The sequence below is a fragment of the Anguilla rostrata genome, chromosome 8, assembly GCF_018555375.3.
Source record: "Anguilla rostrata isolate EN2019 chromosome 8, ASM1855537v3, whole genome shotgun sequence".
In the NCBI taxonomy this organism is placed as follows: domain Eukaryota; kingdom Metazoa; phylum Chordata; class Actinopteri; order Anguilliformes; family Anguillidae; genus Anguilla; species Anguilla rostrata.
In genome coordinates, this window is record NC_057940.1 from 10,378,084 (window position 1) to 10,395,812 (window position 17,729).

At 44.5% G+C, this 17,729-nt stretch overlaps 1 protein-coding gene across 1 annotated transcript in view; it reads left to right on the plus strand.

The window, feature by feature from the left end:
• Positions 1–2,013: 2,013 nt before the first annotated feature.
• The window catches only part of LOC135260783 (phosphatase and actin regulator 1-like), a 69,391-nt gene continuing 53,675 nt past the window's right edge, over positions 2,014–17,729 (plus strand). The window contains exon 1 of the mRNA XM_064346321.1: positions 2,014–2,037. The gene's annotated coding sequence lies outside the window, so the exon portion shown is untranslated. The remainder of the gene's footprint in view (positions 2,038–17,729) is intronic.

The window sequence follows — 17,729 nt, forward strand, 5'->3', positions numbered from 1 at the left end:
GAGCTCAGTCCTCCTTTTTTTTCTTATCGTTTTCTTTATCTTTTTACACCAATTTCTTTCCTTTCTCTTACATTTCCTCAGATGATCAATGGTAGTGTAAAGGAAACTACAGACAGTGCATTAAATGAGTCAAATGGACAAACCGTGGACCAACTTAAACAAGATAAATAAAAAGTTAAAATAATTTTTTTTTAAATAAATAAAAAATCAGGGATACTACTGAATACCCCATTTGGAAGAAACGTGGCAGCATTATGATTATTATTAATAAAAATCAACAAATTTCATGTTGTTATGCCTTTATGCAGGGGTGAAACTGTCACAAGCCACAGTATGCAGAATACTTCATGAGGAGAGTTGTAGGAGCTAGACAGCAAGACACAAACCTCTCATCTGCATCAAGAACTGAAAGGCCAGATTAAAATCTGCCAAAAAATACAGAAGAGCCAAAAGAGTTTATGGACAGACGAGACCAAAAGAAACCTTTACCAAAGCAATGTAAAGCCAAGAGTGTGGAGAAAGGAACGGCCCAGGATCCAAAGCATATCACCGCACTTGTGAAATATGAGGGGCCAGTGTCATTGCTTGGGCAAGTATGGCTGCTTCTCGAACAAACGCACTCATCTCTATTACTGTTGTGATGGTGGATGGCAGCAGTAGGATGATTTTTGAAGTGTACATACAGATATGGTCTGGCTATCTACAAAGAAATTCCTCCAACCTCATCAGCCAGCACTTCATCCTGCAGCATGACAATGAACCCCAAACACACTGCCTATGCAACCAAAGCATTCAACAACAGGACAAGAGTGGAAAGTTTTAGACTGACCATATGTAAAAATCTAATTGGGCATGCATTTCACTTCCTCAAGAGGAGACTGAAGACAGAACCCCCCCCAAAAAATGAATATCAACTGAAATCATCTGCAGTGACAGCCTGAGGTCTGTAGCCTACCAGAAGCAGGGTTACTGAGTTCGCTGGACAACAGCACTGAGTAAAACCAGGAACAGATCTATTTACTTCGGCCCATGTTCCTTATTTGTGAGGCTTTCGGGTTTTACTCAGTGCAGTTGTCCAGCTAACTCAGTAATCCTGCTTTGTGGTACAAACCCGTGGGAAAGCATTTCCAAAGATACCAAATATTTGGTAATGTCAATAATGTCCTAGACTTGATGCAGCTATTTCATTTAAGGGCTATGAAACCAAATATCAGACTTTATTGCGTTGATTTACTTTTCTGTCAATTTAATTGAACAGCTGAACATATGGGGACACAACACAAAACAACAGTTTCTGTAAAATGGTAAAACATATACACATGTTCAGTATCATGAAGTAAAACCTGTCTGATATTCAGCTTCTGATCTCACATCCAAATGCCTGTAAGTATAGGCTATAGTAGAAATAACAAATGGCCATACCGTTAATAATAGCCTAATTGTATAGGGCAGTGTACATTTTCATGCCATCATAATATTTTGCTATTGAAAATATCTTATAATAGTAAAATATTATAATTTCATAATAGCTTTCATCTTTACACGACAGCTTAATCCAAAAGCAAGGCATTGCAAGATAGTTCATTCAGAGATTATTAACCATTGGGGTGATTCACCGAGATACTTCATTCCGTAAAAATTTGACTGATGACACAGCGTAATTTCCTATGTTTCTCTTATCGTCTGGACATAATTATCGCGTTTGCACCATTCACATTGATAGGGGGGCGGGATCTGCCTAATTCCCATTGCTATGCATTCAGCCTGTAGTTGCGGGGATTTCACGCCCCACTGTTACCATCATCATCTCCTTTCCCCTCGCGCTCTCCGTTTCCCTTTCTCGAGCGCGCTCCAGTTTCCCCAGAGCAGTTGTGGCTCTGTGACTCTCAGTGCCAGCCTGCCGCCGCTGGGTCCATCTAAAATTAATGGCGGCCCCTTCAGAGAACGAAATAGACCGTCGTCCCATACGGAGAGTCCGGTCAAAGAGCGATACTCCGTACCTCGCCGAAGCTAGGATCTCCTTCAACCTGGAGACAGGTAGGAAAACACGTGTGTAGACATGCCATTGGTTCTGACAAAAAATATTGACGATAGTTACGCAGCGGTTTCAATGTCCCGCTCGGTGGATGGCCATAAGGTAGTTGCCATAGGTTAACATTTTTACAGGTCAGACGAGTTAATGGACCGATAGGATTTTTACGGTTTTATATATTTAAGCAATCGTTGGTCAGAGCCGGTGGCTGGTTATTGAGGCGTGTGTGTATGTGTGTGTGTGCGTGCGTGTGTTTGCGCGCGAGCGTTTATTGAAAAGGACCGGGGTGGAGGTTTTGAAAATGAATTGTTTCTTATACTCTCATGTAGCCTACCTTTTAACTGTTCCAGCATTCACGATTTGGATACCAACATTTCCGTTAAGGGTGGTCTTCAACTATATTAGCTACATTCGGTCTTGCAAAACTGATGGGCTTCCTAATTGTACTTGAGGTGATTGAGTTGATAACAGTTCTTTAATATAGTTTTCGTTGTGATGGAGGACTGAGTTCTCATCGTGTTGGCTAAAGTTGAATTTTAAGACAGTGGCTGAATCAAATGGACATTCCAGTTCGGTTACGTAATTGGAATGCCATTTGAAAAGAAATCCAGACCACCGCGGGAAGATCTGTCAATCAGAAGCAAGGTGTTTTAAAGCCATAAGCTCCTTTGTCTTACTGTCAGCCTTCGTAAGCGCAATGCTGAGGCGGCAAATATGTTTAATGGTGCATAATTAGTGCCACAGGAGAACAACGGCCAATGACGCTTTTAGTGCTAGGTGACTGGGGTCCATATTTAACAAACGTAAGTTCGAGCTTTATTGCATCTCTTGTTGCCATAGTGACTTGGCGTAATTTCATGTCTAAACCAGTAGACAATACTTTGGCCTCAATATGATGTTTGCATTAAATTACTACAAAATCGCGACTCTATTATTTAGTCTAGGCTGCTTGCAACGTCGTGAAGTGGTCGCAATGAGTTAATATCTCCTTGCTGTGATGTCCAGCGACGTCGTCGCAGTATAACATATAGCCTATGGTAACGAATGTTGTCATTGTTTATTATCTGTCGTGTGGTCAAAATTAGTGAAGATTGATATTGTGAAATATAGACTACTGGTTAAATCGCTGTCAGTTTAAATCGCGGCAGTCCGGCGTACAGTTGCCACGCAAACGGAGCTTTTCACCGTCCCGTGGTCCTGAAACAGTTAGTTGGCTATAGCCTACAACTACCCCGTGCGGGCCGCTGTATGCGTTTAGCCACTTTGAATTATCTGGTTAACTTAAGGTGCTTGTATAACGCTATGCTGCTTACAGTGCCTAAATCATCCGAATTATGTTCTCTCTATTGTTATCATGGTAATACATTTTGGCGATTGTAAAATAGCAGCATAGCCTACTTTGAAAAGCAGTACGGGATATTTTTTCACAGATGCATGGTTTATCGTTCATGCTGTTTGCGTACAGTAGCTACACCCACTGCAGTTTGCGGTGCACTGCCACAACTGCGAGGATTTCTGATGTAAGGGTGGACACTGACTCTTCTTCATTAGATGGCCTAGGCTCCCAGAAAACTTGAAAAAAGCTTTTAAGATTGTGTTAATTCATAATAGAAAATCAAGCGCCATATCTGCGAATCATTTAATGGCAAGTTCAATAAATTAATGAATACAAGCGACTTAGAGATTAACTGAATTCACAATTGGGATATTAAATGTTTTTTTTTATGTTCATAGGCTAGGCTACTAATGACAATTCGTTGAAGAGTTTTGTTGAAAACGATTGTAACTCACTTTTTTATTGTAGGAACATTTGTGCTCTTTAATTTGCATGGCCATTTATTCACGGGAATAAGATGTTTTCAAATAAATTAAAACAGTTTTGTCTCTCCAGAGCATCTGGGAAGGAAAGTTACAGTTTGCGAGATTTGCTTCCTTTAATTTGATTGGTTATACATAACATCGGTTATGTTTTAAATCAATGGTCACTGACCAGCTGCATCCTGATCTACACAAAAGATCAAGGCTTATCAGAAGTGAGTAACCATTGGTCAGGACCATGGCATACCTCCCGAATTTTAGTAGGCACCTCAAATTAGACTGTCAACACGGCCAAGCTCTCTGTATCACGAGGGCATAAGGCAGACAAGTTAGACGACTGTTTAAAATGAGGTGACTGCAATCCACAATATGCGTGAAACAGACGGTTATCTTTTTCTCTTTTTTTATCACTGTCCGTATTTCGCCATTAATATGACCCATGCCTAATTAGCTCAGTGACATAAGCTAGAGTGTGGGAGACTTGCCAGGCAACGTCATCCGGAGACCGGACCCAACACAGTTTTGTCTGGAAAACAAGGTCAGAGATCAATTTGTTCAGATGAAATCATCCATAACCCAGACACAGTTCACGCCGCCTAGTTAAATGAGAAATTATTACTGCATTAGAGTGGATGCAGTAAAACAAAGAGCTCTCTGCGTTTGGCCACACTTTAATGTGAGTGAATTAGACCCCATAAACATAAACTTTATAAGTGTGTGTGTAATTAATGATTTGCGTTAAACAGGAGGGGTACAGATTGTTTTATGTCAAATCAAATCAGTATTATTTATATAGTGCTTTTTACAGAAAACTGTCACAGGACAAAAAAAGAGAAAAAACCAGGCCTTTGGCAAAAAAAATAAGGGAAATCACACAAGGTAAAAAAAAACTCCCAGTGGGGAGAAAAACCCTCAAACAGTGGCGAGGAAAAACCCCCTGATGGGAAGAAATCTCCGGAGAAGCCCAGCTGTAGAGGGGGGGCCCATCCTCCGCTGGCCAGCCTGACGTAAGTAGAATGGGTGTAACATAAATGTAATGAGGGATCTATCACTATAATAAAAATAAAATAAAATGGGTCAAGCAGGCGGCCGTTAAGGTAATAAACTAACTGGAACAGTAGATGTCCAAATTGCATAGTGAAGTAGTGTGCAGTTTAGAGGGACAGGGTGATACATCCGGAGATCCAGTCTGCCCCAAAGCATGAGCACAAACCAGGGGAGGGACAGGGTTGCAGTGGTCCATGACCACAGAGCGATGGACAGCGTCGGAGCGATTCAGTGGACTCAGGGTGGGGAGAAAGAAGGCTGGAGTGGATGGTGAACTCAGGGCAAGGGAGAGGCAGGAGCCCCAGGGAAAAATAAACTGAGAAGATGAGGTTAGGCACTATAAAGATTATCAACACACAGAGTAAATGTGGCCTCTGTGCCATAAACACTAGGATAAACACTTTGGATAGAAGGTGGGTGTGTGGGAGCAACGCGCTCGTTCTCCTGCTTTGTCTGAGGGGAACTCGGCTCCTGGGACCTTTTAGACCAGCGTGTTCTTCACATTTGGGAAGTGAGTCGAACCGCAGGAGTTCTTCCTCAGGCCCCTGAGTTCATTACACGGCCTCTGATTAGACCCCCCCCCCCCCCCCCAGTCAAGCACACGGGCACAGGGAGTCTAATCTACATTATGAACCCTCTCACCTCTCTCGCATACTTATCTGGAGGGTGTAGATGGGGGAGGAGCTTACTGCAGCTTGAGCGTCTTGTGTTGGAAGATTTAGCATCCAATTATGTTCTGATGCAAAGTAGCGGCACAAAGAAAATGGAGTCACACACAGTACATTACAGGCATTTATCAGACGCTCTTATCCAGAGCGACTTAGACAACTTTACATAGCATTTACATAGCATCCATTTATACAGCTGGATATGTACTGAAACAATGCAGGTGAAGTACCTTGCTCAAGGGTACAACGGCAGTGTCCTACCTGGGAATCAAACCTGCAACCTTTAGGTTACAAGGGCAAGCCCCTTACCCATTATACTACATTATACTACACTTCCTCCCACAATGTAATGTGTCTCGTCAGTTGAATGCAATGACACACAACACACGGACAATACAATTTGACACAATTTGTTCGCTTAGAAATATTTTGTATACCATCTCTTTCAACTCTTTGATGAGTAGGTTTTTGTGAAATTTTTTTTTTTTTCAAAATTCTAAGTCAGTGTTCCAGAACTCCATTGCTTTGAATTACCAGTAGTGGTTGTTACATCAACATTAGAATGTTCAGTTAAGGAGATTCTAATCACCATTTTTGTGATCTCACACCTTAAAGGGTTAAATCTTCCTGAGCTAGGTATGTTGTCTGATGTGGGCCCTGTCACACCCTCAGGAACCACCAGTGGCAGTCTTGAGAAGAGTGTGGAGGTATCCTATTGCAAAGGATGGCAGTGGATATATTTCCCAGAGGTGGCCAGATTGGATTCTTGAGTTTAGATAAGCTTCATCTTTCTTTTTACCTGTCAGGGAATGATGAAGGAACTGTCTGAGATGAGGAGTGGTCAAAATTGCAATCGAGTGGACCAAAAATGAGTTGTGAGCACTCAGACACATGCTGCATAGCTATGACAAGGCATCGGATATGTTTTGGAATCAAGGACCACACACGAATGCGGTCCAGTTTGATTGTGAAAATATGAGTACATATTTGTTGTTTGGACTTAGATCACTTAGATCAGAAACGCTCCTTCCTTTATGACGCTCTGTGACCAAAATGACTTATATTCCACCCATGCCATAACTAGCCGTAGTTCCACGGCAACAGTGATGCGGCAATGCAGCATCAGCGTTTTATCGCATCCGGTGGAGAGACAGCAGCCCGGCCTGGGTTTGTCGATACCCCAACTGCGACCGGACCGGGCCTGACTCGGGATCCCGCTGTCTGGCCTGTCGGATTCGCTGGCTTTTTCGTCGGTCCCGCCCTTTTTTACGCGGGCGCTGGGTTTGTGGCTTAGTGAGTCCGTCTGTCGGGCTGCCCGCCTCTCCAGACAAGCCTGTTTGGCGGGTGGTCGGTTTCACACACACTGAACAAAAAAAAAATCTCTATATTTTTCAGACCCTCTGCAGTGTTTGTTCGGTTCCCAGCTCAGGAGCCCGCGGCGAGCTTCATTAGCGGCCTGCTGTCGGCACAGCCGTTGGTCTGGCAGCGGTCTACAGACCGGCACCTCGGCGGCCCGCTAACGGCAAGGTGAGGCTAGGCTATCAAAACGAGAACCGACTGTTGAAAGAACGGTTGTCGTTTTTTTGTGAAGGGTGCCGCCGCCGCCGGGCCACAGTCGTGCCGATTTCCACTAACGCTGGGTGGATTGACGGCTGGGACTGAGACGGCGGTTTTTGACGGGTACCTGCTCGCTGGGCTCTAATCCCTAGGTCTGCTTTGTCGCCTATCCATGGCATGGGGGCCCATCCCTGGTCTTATGGAACTGAAGGCTCTGCTGATTTAATTTGTTATTCGGCACCTAATTAAAACCGTTGATTGCGCATTTAACTCACCTCATCTGATTCCTTGCATCTAAATTGATTATGGATTTTTTTTTTTTTTTTTTTTTTAAATAAGAGCTGGTAGTCTACCATTCTTTTGTGTTTATTCTCCTTCACCGAGTCAGAGGGGGGGAACAGAGAAGGTTAATGATAGAGATGGGATCACAGTCTAGAAAGTTCCACGGCTGACAGTCGAATGGCCAGCTGCGCAGGGGCATTTGTATGTGGGCTGAGAGTCTACCCCACTGTGGACTGCACCGCAGGGTATTCACTGATTACGGACTTTAAGAAGAAAAGAGCAGGCAGATCCTGTGGCTTTCCATGGTTGTCCACTCTTAATCTATAGCATGCTGTCGACATGCAAAGACCACTTATGCAAATTTACTTGTAATTGTGTGTGTGTGTGTGTGTGTGTTTATATATGTACACACCTTGCAAGTCAGCAGTCTCCAACTGTACACATTTCATTTATCTCTTCTTGTAGAAGTGGTGTCCTTGGAGTTATAAAACCACCATGAGGTCTGGCCATTTGTATCAGATGCTTCCGGAAGCTTCACTGCAAACCCATGGAATGGCACCCCCTCTTGGTCTCACCCATAAGGCACTGCTTCCCCTCGCCAAACATTAGTTACGCAAAAATCCCTTTGTATGCTGTGATCTCCAGTCACTTTAAAACAGGGTCAGCCAAAACAAGAGCTTAGTGCCATTTAGACTAGGAAAGAAAAAGAATTTGGCGCACCCTTTGCACAAGCAGTATGGCAGTGTGCTTGTAATTGTTGGGGTTAAAGGTCATAGGCTTTTGTTGGAAGATGGGAGCTGTTAGCAGTACCCATGACCTAACCTGCCTCAGTGAATATTTCAGCTGGATAAATATGTGATGATGCGGAACAATGTAAGAAATGAATGTTGGGTATGGATGCATGCCAAAGGAAAAAAAAAAAACATCCATTAAAAATGCATTAGCCTCTTGTTGTACCCGTGACATAATAGTTATGTCAACACGTTTTTTTTTTTTCAACCAATAATCTGTTAATAGATTGACAGCTAGATAGACATGGCTTCCATTAATTCAGCCATAGTCTGCCACATGTGGTCAGTGTAGGAGGGTAGAAGAGAGCTGGTGAATGTGATTCAAGAAAAAGAATAATCCTTCTCATCATCATCATCATCCTCATATACTGTATATCCTCATCATCTTCATCATCATCACCATCATCGTTGTAAATCAGAGACATGCACGGCCTTTGTACACTAAGTGGTACGCAGTACAGAGAAAGAAAGACCAAATGAAAGTGGACTAGGAAAGAAAGAAATCAAGAAAAATGGAGAAATATTATTAAAGACTGATGAGTTTCAGAAGTGGATTGTTATGTATCTACTGTGGTAATCATCCACTCTATTGTGTTACTTCGTCTGCACTGGTAAATATTTAACACAGTCCCTTTGACAGGAGTTCTCTCAGGAGACTGATTGGGGAGGGGTATAGGCACACCCTGACCCAAATGTATTACGACATTAACAGTGGTGCCCTAATTTTGACCCTAGTGTTGTGGTCCCCCCGGGTCCTTGAAGGGACTGTAGGGGGGTCCTTGGCCAGATTTGGTATGCAATGAATGGATGTAGGTTTCAGGAAATATTTAATAATATGAAACCGTTCTTAAAAATGCAACTCTTTTAAAATTGTGATGGGGTCTCCTGGATGTCTTTGAGCCTGGGTGGAGGTCCCTGGGTCAGAAAAGGTGGAAAGGCCCTGCTCTAGAGCAGAGTAGGAGTCCATTAAATTGTAATTCAGTCAGCTCAGGAAGTCAACTGAAATGAAATTCATAGACTGAAAAAATCTTTGTACCTCACTTGTTTTCCCAAACTGACTGACTGAACTAAAATGAAAATGACCCCAGATCTGCTCTAGAACCTCTGGAGAGGGAAGACAGTTGAATGAAAAAAATTCTTCAATCTGATTGGTTCTAGCCAACATTATGATCTTTACTGATGTGCCACCAGAAACTTTTCTCAAGATTACGATTCAGCAGAAGTTGTAAGTAATCGTTATTTTATTGGCAAAGCACATGCCTGGAATTATACCCTCTCAGAAAAGAAGTGTTCTTTGGCTTGTCTCCATGTGATGAACCCTTTTTAATTCTTCATGGAACTGTCTGTGGTAGGTGTGAAAAGTGAACCATTTTGCCTGACAAAGAAAACCTGAATGAGATACAGTAGGGGCCATGTCCGAATCAGCGCACTTGCCTACTATTGAGTATGTGACTTGTATGCTCAATAGTAGGGAAGTGTATTGATTTGGACATGGCCAGGATTCCTCTATGGAGATACAGTTGGAGCCTTTTGGAGCCCTTTCTTCTGAGAGTGTAACAGCAGACGTTTGGGTTGAAGACTGGAAAACCCTTGACCCCCCTCTCCATCGCACACTGAACTGGATTAGATTGAATTTCATTTGCTGCTTTCACCACGTGATCTGAAGGGGCTTTACAGTGAAGGGTTATATAATGAGAGCGTTAGGGGTCAATTCATGGTCAATTGAAGTCAATTCAGGAAACGAAATGAAATTCACTTCATGAGTGGAGGAAAAAAGGCCCATAAAATTCTGTGAGCTGTGTCCTTGAATGAGCAAATTCCATTTCTTGAATTGACCGTATTGAAACGGAATTAATCTGAACTCTTATATGAAACGCAATACACTAAACTGTGTTTGTCACCCCCAACCCCTTCAACCCCAACCCTGTGACTTAGGAAAATAATAAAGAGATTAGATTAAGACCCGCCCGGCCCCACCTGCTGCCATGCTGACCCCCCACCCCCACCCCCCCGACCGCCCCCACCCCCATGCCCAGGGTCCTTCTGTTCTCCCAAGATCATCTCACCCAGCTCTAATCTTCATCTCTACTACTAAAATGAGGCAAATAGAATAAGAATTCAGCATGTGATGGCATGCTGGCTACAACAGCGACCAGTGGAGCAAGAAAAATTTGAGTCTGTGTGTGTGTGTGTGCGTGCATACAGTGTGGCTTTGCCATGCTCCCGGGGATGTAGTCTAGGCTACCTCTGAGGGCCAGTGATGCAGTGGGCGATGACAGCACACAAGATGGCTATTCAGGGAGAGGACTGAATGAGCACAGAATGATGTGCAGCATTCACCTCTGTCCATCCCATGCCTGATTCTCATTCACTCTCTGTCTCTCTCTCTCTCTCTCTCTCTCTCTCACAGTCTCTCTCTCTCTCTCCATTTCTCTCTCTGTACAATAAAAAGTGAAATGAAAAGACTGACGCACCGCCATGGACCTGAACTGAGCGAAACACCACGCTGGCATACAAAAGACACAGAAAATAAACGCGTGTGCTCTTTCAGAATCTCAGCTTGTCGCACTGGCTGCGCAGAATGCAGCCACCAGCTCCCGGGACACATGCGCCCCAAACCCTGCCTGCGCGGGGGCGAGGGCATTACTGGGGGTTCATCCTCCGCTGTGACGGAGGACTGAAGGGACATTAGGGTCCTCTGTTACGGGGACAAGTGGAGCCCTTATCGCACATGCTGCCTTGGGCAGGATGCAGGTGGAATGAACAAGCTGGGCTGCAATGCAGAGGGTGCATACCGCCGCTGCTGCTACTGCTACTACTGCTGCTGCTGCTGCTGCTGCTACTGCTGCTGCTGCTACTGCTGCTGCTACTGCTGCTATGCTGCTGCTGCTGCTACTGCTATGCTGCTGCTGCTGCTACCTGCTGCTGCTACTGCTGCTGCTGCTGCTGCTGCTGCTGCTGCTGCTACCTGCTGCTCTGCTACTGCTACTGCTGCTGCTAGCTGCTATGCTGCTGATGCTGCTACTGCTACTGCTACTGCTGCTACTGCTGCTGCTGCTGCTGCTGCTGCTGCTGCCGCTGCTGCTGCTGCTGCTGCTGCTTCTACGGCTCTTGGTGCTGTTCCGGGGAAACGCGAGAGCACAGTGCTGCAAACTTTGCATGTGGGAGGGGTAGGGGGATGGGAGGGGCGGCGGTCTGGGTGGTGGGGGAGAGGAGGGGCGAGGGGTGTATTGTGCATCTGTATATGGCAGAGCGAGGACAAAGCCACAAGCAGAGCATAGCGAGCACAAACCAGAAAGGAGGGAAAAGAAGGAAAATCTTCTGCTGTTAGTGCAAGGGCGTGTCCAATCCAACCCTGCAGTCAGGCAAAAACTCCACCCCTCATTACAAACCCCTCCCCTGCTCCACCCTGACCGTCTGGACTAATATCCTACATCCCTCCAGGTCGGCATGCGATGGGCGTGTCCCTCCGAACACGTTCTTTGGTTCTCCACACCTAAGCCAATATGGCGTCCTCAGAGTTGAAATGCTGCTGCATTGTTGTGACATGCAGCCTATTTGCAGATGCTAATAGGTGATGATTGCATGGGTCATCCATTTAGCAGCATCGCTTTTATCCTGAGTGACTTGCTCTACTTACCTTTTTACATACAACCCTTTTGCGCTGCGAGATATTTTTTACTGAATTCAGGTTAACTACCTCGTCAAAGGGTACAACAGCAGTGTTCCACCTGGGATTTTAAGGTGTAAATTCTTCAGTTAACACTCCAGTTCTCTGACCCTTATATTACACTTTTTTTACTTCGCCAGAATGTGCTGTAAGATATGCAGCCTCCCTGCCTAACACAGCTCGCGTTTAACAAACGTGCAGGATTCCACTGCTTTCCCACAATGCATCTCATTAGCCTCTGCGCCACCCTCCTTCTGAGGCTCCGGCGGCTGATCTCCGCTCCCGGTGCGAGAGTCGGTTCCGCCAGACGAGCGACAGGACACCGTGTACGGATTCTCAGCGGCTGCGGCTAGCGCCCGCGTCTCCTGGGGAACGCTGCCTCGGCTCGAACAGTTTCCCACGCCGTGCGGCTCGCGGCTCGCGGCTCGCGGAAACCGCTAGCTCATTGCGAGCTATGAATCTGCCCACAGTCTGCGCCCGCGTGTTTAAATGCTGTAGGGACAACAGCGCTGTCTTCTGAGCTGTCTCTGTCTCAGTGTCAGAGGAGATCCTGAAACATTTTTCCTTCTGCTTCAGTGTATGAAGGACTTGAGGGATGCTAATTTCATCAGGAAGAAAAAAATTGCCCTGAAATAATTTTTTCATTTTTATGTATACTAAATTTCTGGTATTCAGGGAGATTCATAGTAGAGTAAGCACTATTATTTAGACTGACTGCCTTATATTTCCCTTTTCCAGGCTGTATTTCATACGATGAGGTTTTCTATTCATGCACAATTTAAGCAAATAGGATATCTATGGTTTTGTTCAGTTTTGCAGACAGAAATGTAGAGCCACGATTCACGAAATAGCTTACCTCTCTGTGAACCAGGGCATTTTGGAGGGAATTTTAAAATGGTCCAGGAGTGGGAGATTGTTCAGCACAGCACTGATGACATCAAAGGGCTGTTGGTTAATAGGAATGCTGTTCCAGGAACAACAGGGGAAGTTGATCCAAGAACATTGTCCTACTTGGTTAGATCCTGCTATCCTCCCAGTCAAACTCCAGAGCGTGAGGCTGAAACAGTGCTTTAACGACATGAGCCACCCAGCAGTAGCCTGGTTGCTGCTGATTTTGAGGTGAAAACAGAAATCAGCGGACCCCGTGGATCACTAGGACCAACGCTGAGGACCACTGTCCTAGTGTATATTTATATATGACTGGCTATTTTTAGCGGGGATTGACCTGTGACCTGTGACCTCTGACTTATGCTTACTCTGCTTCCTGACCTTCATTTCTGACTGACATCACTCTGGCTCCCACCCACTAGATCTCCATCTCCAAGCCCACAGATCTTTGTGCACCCCCAACCCCAGGCTGTTTGTTTGAGGATTATAAGGCCTGCCCCAGTACAGGGCAACACCAGGATTAACGCACTGCCTGGGAGCAGTTATTTCTGGGGTTATTCAGTTATTTCTGAACAGAACAGAAATTGATCAGCGCAAGAAACAGGATCCCATATTTGCACGTTGCTCTTGTTTGTAAAATCTGAGCTCTTTCAGGAAGCAGTCATAATAATGATGTTAGATTGCCTACCACGTGTTTGTGTGCACAGGCTCTCATACGTGTTTCCATAAATCAGTTATCTAATTGGCAAAGGAATGAGTAGAGTCTTTCCTGGTGCTACCAGAACGAGATTAACTTATAGATAGTGATCCATATAGAGCCACACCACTAGTGGAAAGAGGCTATAGTCTCTCATTTACAGTCTCCTTCTACATACAACTGTTAGCACAGAGGAAAGGTCAAAATATTATTTTGGAGTCAGATAACAATTTGTAGATACAGATATGCCTCTGGCTTGCATGTCCTGCGATGGCCCTAGTGTATAGGCAGGTGACTATAGGGTGCAGATATCCTGGGTTCTATGTGTATTAGGACCTTTCTTGGTGTGCAGTGGTGAGGGTTAAAGAGAAATGCCAGATTAACCTGAATGCGATTTATTATACAGTATGTTCAATAATGGCAACGTGCATGGTGGAATAGTGGCTGTAAACGAATGGCGTGCAGGAGATTGTTGACGAGCCTCCTCGAACCATTCCACTTTTCCCCCAAAAAATCAAAGAAAAACCTCAAGTCGTCAAAGAAAGGGACACAATCACCACAAAATGGCAGGAAAAACAATGACCCATGTTTGCGTTGTTTCTGTAAGGCTATCAAACCACATTAACCATCTGTAGCACTGCTGGCTGCTGACTCATAGGTAATTTACATTACCTACAGTTCCATTTTTAACGGTGTTCCAATATTCCAACATCTTTATCGCATTGTAGTAGTAGTAGAGTAGTATAATAATATCTGCACTTATTATTTTCTCTGATATTCTGTCTGCGTGTACGAGTTTTACGCACAAAGGACTTTGTTTTTCAAAGAATGAAACTGAATGAGACCAGGAATGACAACTGTAATTTTTTAAGGGAGCAAAGTGATTATTTACTGAACTGAGGCCCAACCTAAGCCGTTCATTACGTTAACACGGGAATACATTTCGCTTATTTGCGGGGTTTCGCTGAAGAGTTATCTCCTTGCGGTGTGAAGAGCTCCTGTTCCTTCAGACGGCAGCGGAGACTTCACTCGTGTCGGGAGCTACGTTAGCGCTCTAATAAGGAGATGAAAGCTGCGCAGACAGGGCCTGATTTACATATCAAACGCCTCGCAGCGCTTCTCTGACTCAGAGTGAAGACAGCAGCGCCATTACGGTCTAATCAATCAGTGTGTTTGGTCACTTTTTTCCCCATTTAGGTCTTATGTTTATGTCGGAGGTGGAAAGTCCCGGGATCAGAAAGTAAAAGCCTTGCCATGATGTGCTTCTTCCACCCATGAACGCAGCTAGCCGATTTCACTAAATAGTTCTACCTCCTGGCTTGAGAACTGTGCTAATTAGCAAATCCAGGTGATAGGAACAAAACACTTGGGACTGTTACTTTCTGAACCTGGATTTTCCACCTCTGTTTTATATGCGAAGCGAAAGTGAAAAAAGAGACTGACTCGCGAGGCTAACTGTTGGGTAATCACTGCATCCTTCACTCACCAGTCAGGTGCCAATAACTGTAGAACTCAAATCTGTCTCCACCAATCAGATTTCTTGATGCATTGTCACTACACTGTCGCCTCACAGCAAGAAGGTGCTGCGTTCGAGTCCAGCCTGGGCTATTTCTGTGTGGAGTTTGCAGTGTGAGTGAATGGTGTGTATGCCCTGCGATAGAGTGCGATAGATAATTCCCGCCTCTTGGCCAGTGCGCTGGGATAGGGTGTAAGAGTTTATTGATTGACTTTAACGGTTAGCTGTCTTTAAACCGGAAAACCAAAAGAAAACAACATTTGAGAAGAGGGAACTGAGTAGTGTAATTAGACAAAATTAGCAATAAAAAGTTAACAACAAAAGAAGAGAGACCACTTCAGCTGACCTTGTTGCAATTAACATTAACTGCTGCCAGACAGGGCTGTTTTGTTGTAACCCGTTTTAACTGCTGGCTGTACTTGGGGCATTGTGAAATTAACTGCCCTGTGACAACCTTCCCCAACTGGATTTTTTTACAGCAATCTACTACTTTAATGACACAGAATGACTCGTAAAGAGACATTGATAAATACTGTTAATTAATTTGCACGCTTCATTTACCATTTGTATACCAAAAAATGTATCCTTTCGGGTAGTTAGGCTATTTGGTTTGGTTGTCCTAAAACTTTCATTTAGCACGGAGACAAAAATAATATTATCTGAGGCATAGTCAGACTGCAGTGCTATTGAACGTGCTTAATAAAAGGCCTACTCAACCACAGACATGAATTTTTACAAACGCATCATAGCGTTTAATCGAGTACCACAGTGTTATATCCGTGCCTGCATACTGAAACGGGGGCCTTCCTATCTTTCACCGTACTTCGGTTTATCTTCCTACGCCTGGAGTGCACATAAATCCTTCGGAACCGTTAACGGGGAGGCACCTTTGAAAGCGGGTGAATCACGCTCCCCGGATTGTTTTTTTTTTTTTTGGAAGAGTGCGACGTTCTCCCCGGAGCGGGATTCGAGATTGGGGAGCCGGTCCGCGTAGCCCTTTTGCTTCCCCCTTTTGATGGATTTCTGTTCTCGCTTGGCGGGACGTCGGACGGCCGGGACCGATACCCCTTTCCGGAACCGTCCGTATACTGCCCGCAAGGTCGAAATCTCCCCCGACTTTGCGGTCATCAATTTTCACGAGCCAGTGCTCGTTACTTTTTTATTTAGTCAGAGCGGACGGCGCCGTGCGTTTCTAATAGACGGCTTGGTCCTGAGCCAGCGTCTGCGACGCTACGGAGGCAGTTCGTTCTCAGCGACAGGAAGGCAGCGCAGTTATTTGCTGTCATAAAAAAAACCGTGGAGTGAAGCTGTCAGCTTTTTTCCATCTAAGAATTACACGCCCAAGCATATGTTTTTTTTATGAGTATGTGTGTTTATTAAGCACATAGCTTATCAACTGAAACTAAAGCCGTACCTCTCCTTGCATTGACGAAGGTGTTACTGAAGTGTATAATTTATGTATTTATTTATTTCAGCTTTATTTCACCAGGCAAGTCATTAAGAACAAATTCTTATTTGTAATGGCGGCCTGGCAAACGACAAAAGCCACTTAAGGGAAGGGGAGGTGGGCTAACAGTCAACGGTCATGTACTGTCTCCTGCAGTTTTTGACACTGATCTTACCGTTCTCACATTTGTGTTTTTGCTACACTGTTTTGTTACGGCGGAAGGAATAAATGAGTCGGTGCAGTAACGTGTACGGAAGCCATGTTGTCACAGCTCTCTCTCGGCTTCAGAGGTCCGTGAGTCAACACAATGTCAGAGTGTTACATTGGAATTATGTCGCCCTATTGATCTGAACCCCGAAGGCTATCAGCGCAAAAACAGTGCGGTATCGATCAAAGTGTGGTGTGATGCATCAAATATGTATCGTACACTGCATCCTAACACGTGCCACTCAATACTGTGTTCATGTTCTGTAAAATGGCTAAATTACAGAATATAAATATACAGCAGTACTTCACATGTGAGCATGAGCTCTGTGTAGTGAAAGAGGTATGGACTTCAGTCCTAGAAGACCACAATCTGCAGGTATTTGTAGTTTTCTTCCAAACGGCAGCCAGTTGAGGCCTTGAGAACAACGTTTGTTGATTCTTTAGCCAATCAATGACTATGAAAAAATCCCTGGTGCTGAGGCATATCAAGATGCTGTGTGGCCCTCCAAGACTGGCACTCATATGGTATAAAATCAGGCCTGGGCTGACATACTTTATTTGACTCTACGTGTGTGTTGGCAAAATCTGAAAACAATCCTGAAGATCCCTGAACATTTTCAACCAAGAAGATCATCATACAAAAAACATACAATCATATAAGAGAATAATTTTGGCCTGAATGTTAAATTCGTCACTAATTTACTGGTGTGAATGTAAAGCACTTCACATGAATAGTTGAACCAGGTCTGGAGAGAATTGCGTCTCTTTAAACTTTAGGTTTAAATGAGTGAAATTATGGATGTTAAAATCCTACACCTGGGCCGTTGATGTGGGCAAAAAGGGCGCTATGGAAACGGATTGACGGTCACGGCAGAACAAGCACAGCGTGTCACGTGCAGGTCAGACAGAAGCTCCGCCTCTTTGTGAAACGCTGTGTTCCTGTCACAGCTGTGTTCTCGCCATGGGTACATGTTAAGCCATGCTTGAGAAAAAGAAATTGCCTTTGCCACATTTCAGAGTTGTCTCTGTAGTGTGTGTGTTTGTGTGTGTGTGTGTTTGTTTGTCTGTATCTGCGTCTGTGTGCATGCACAGATTATTCTATAGAATTT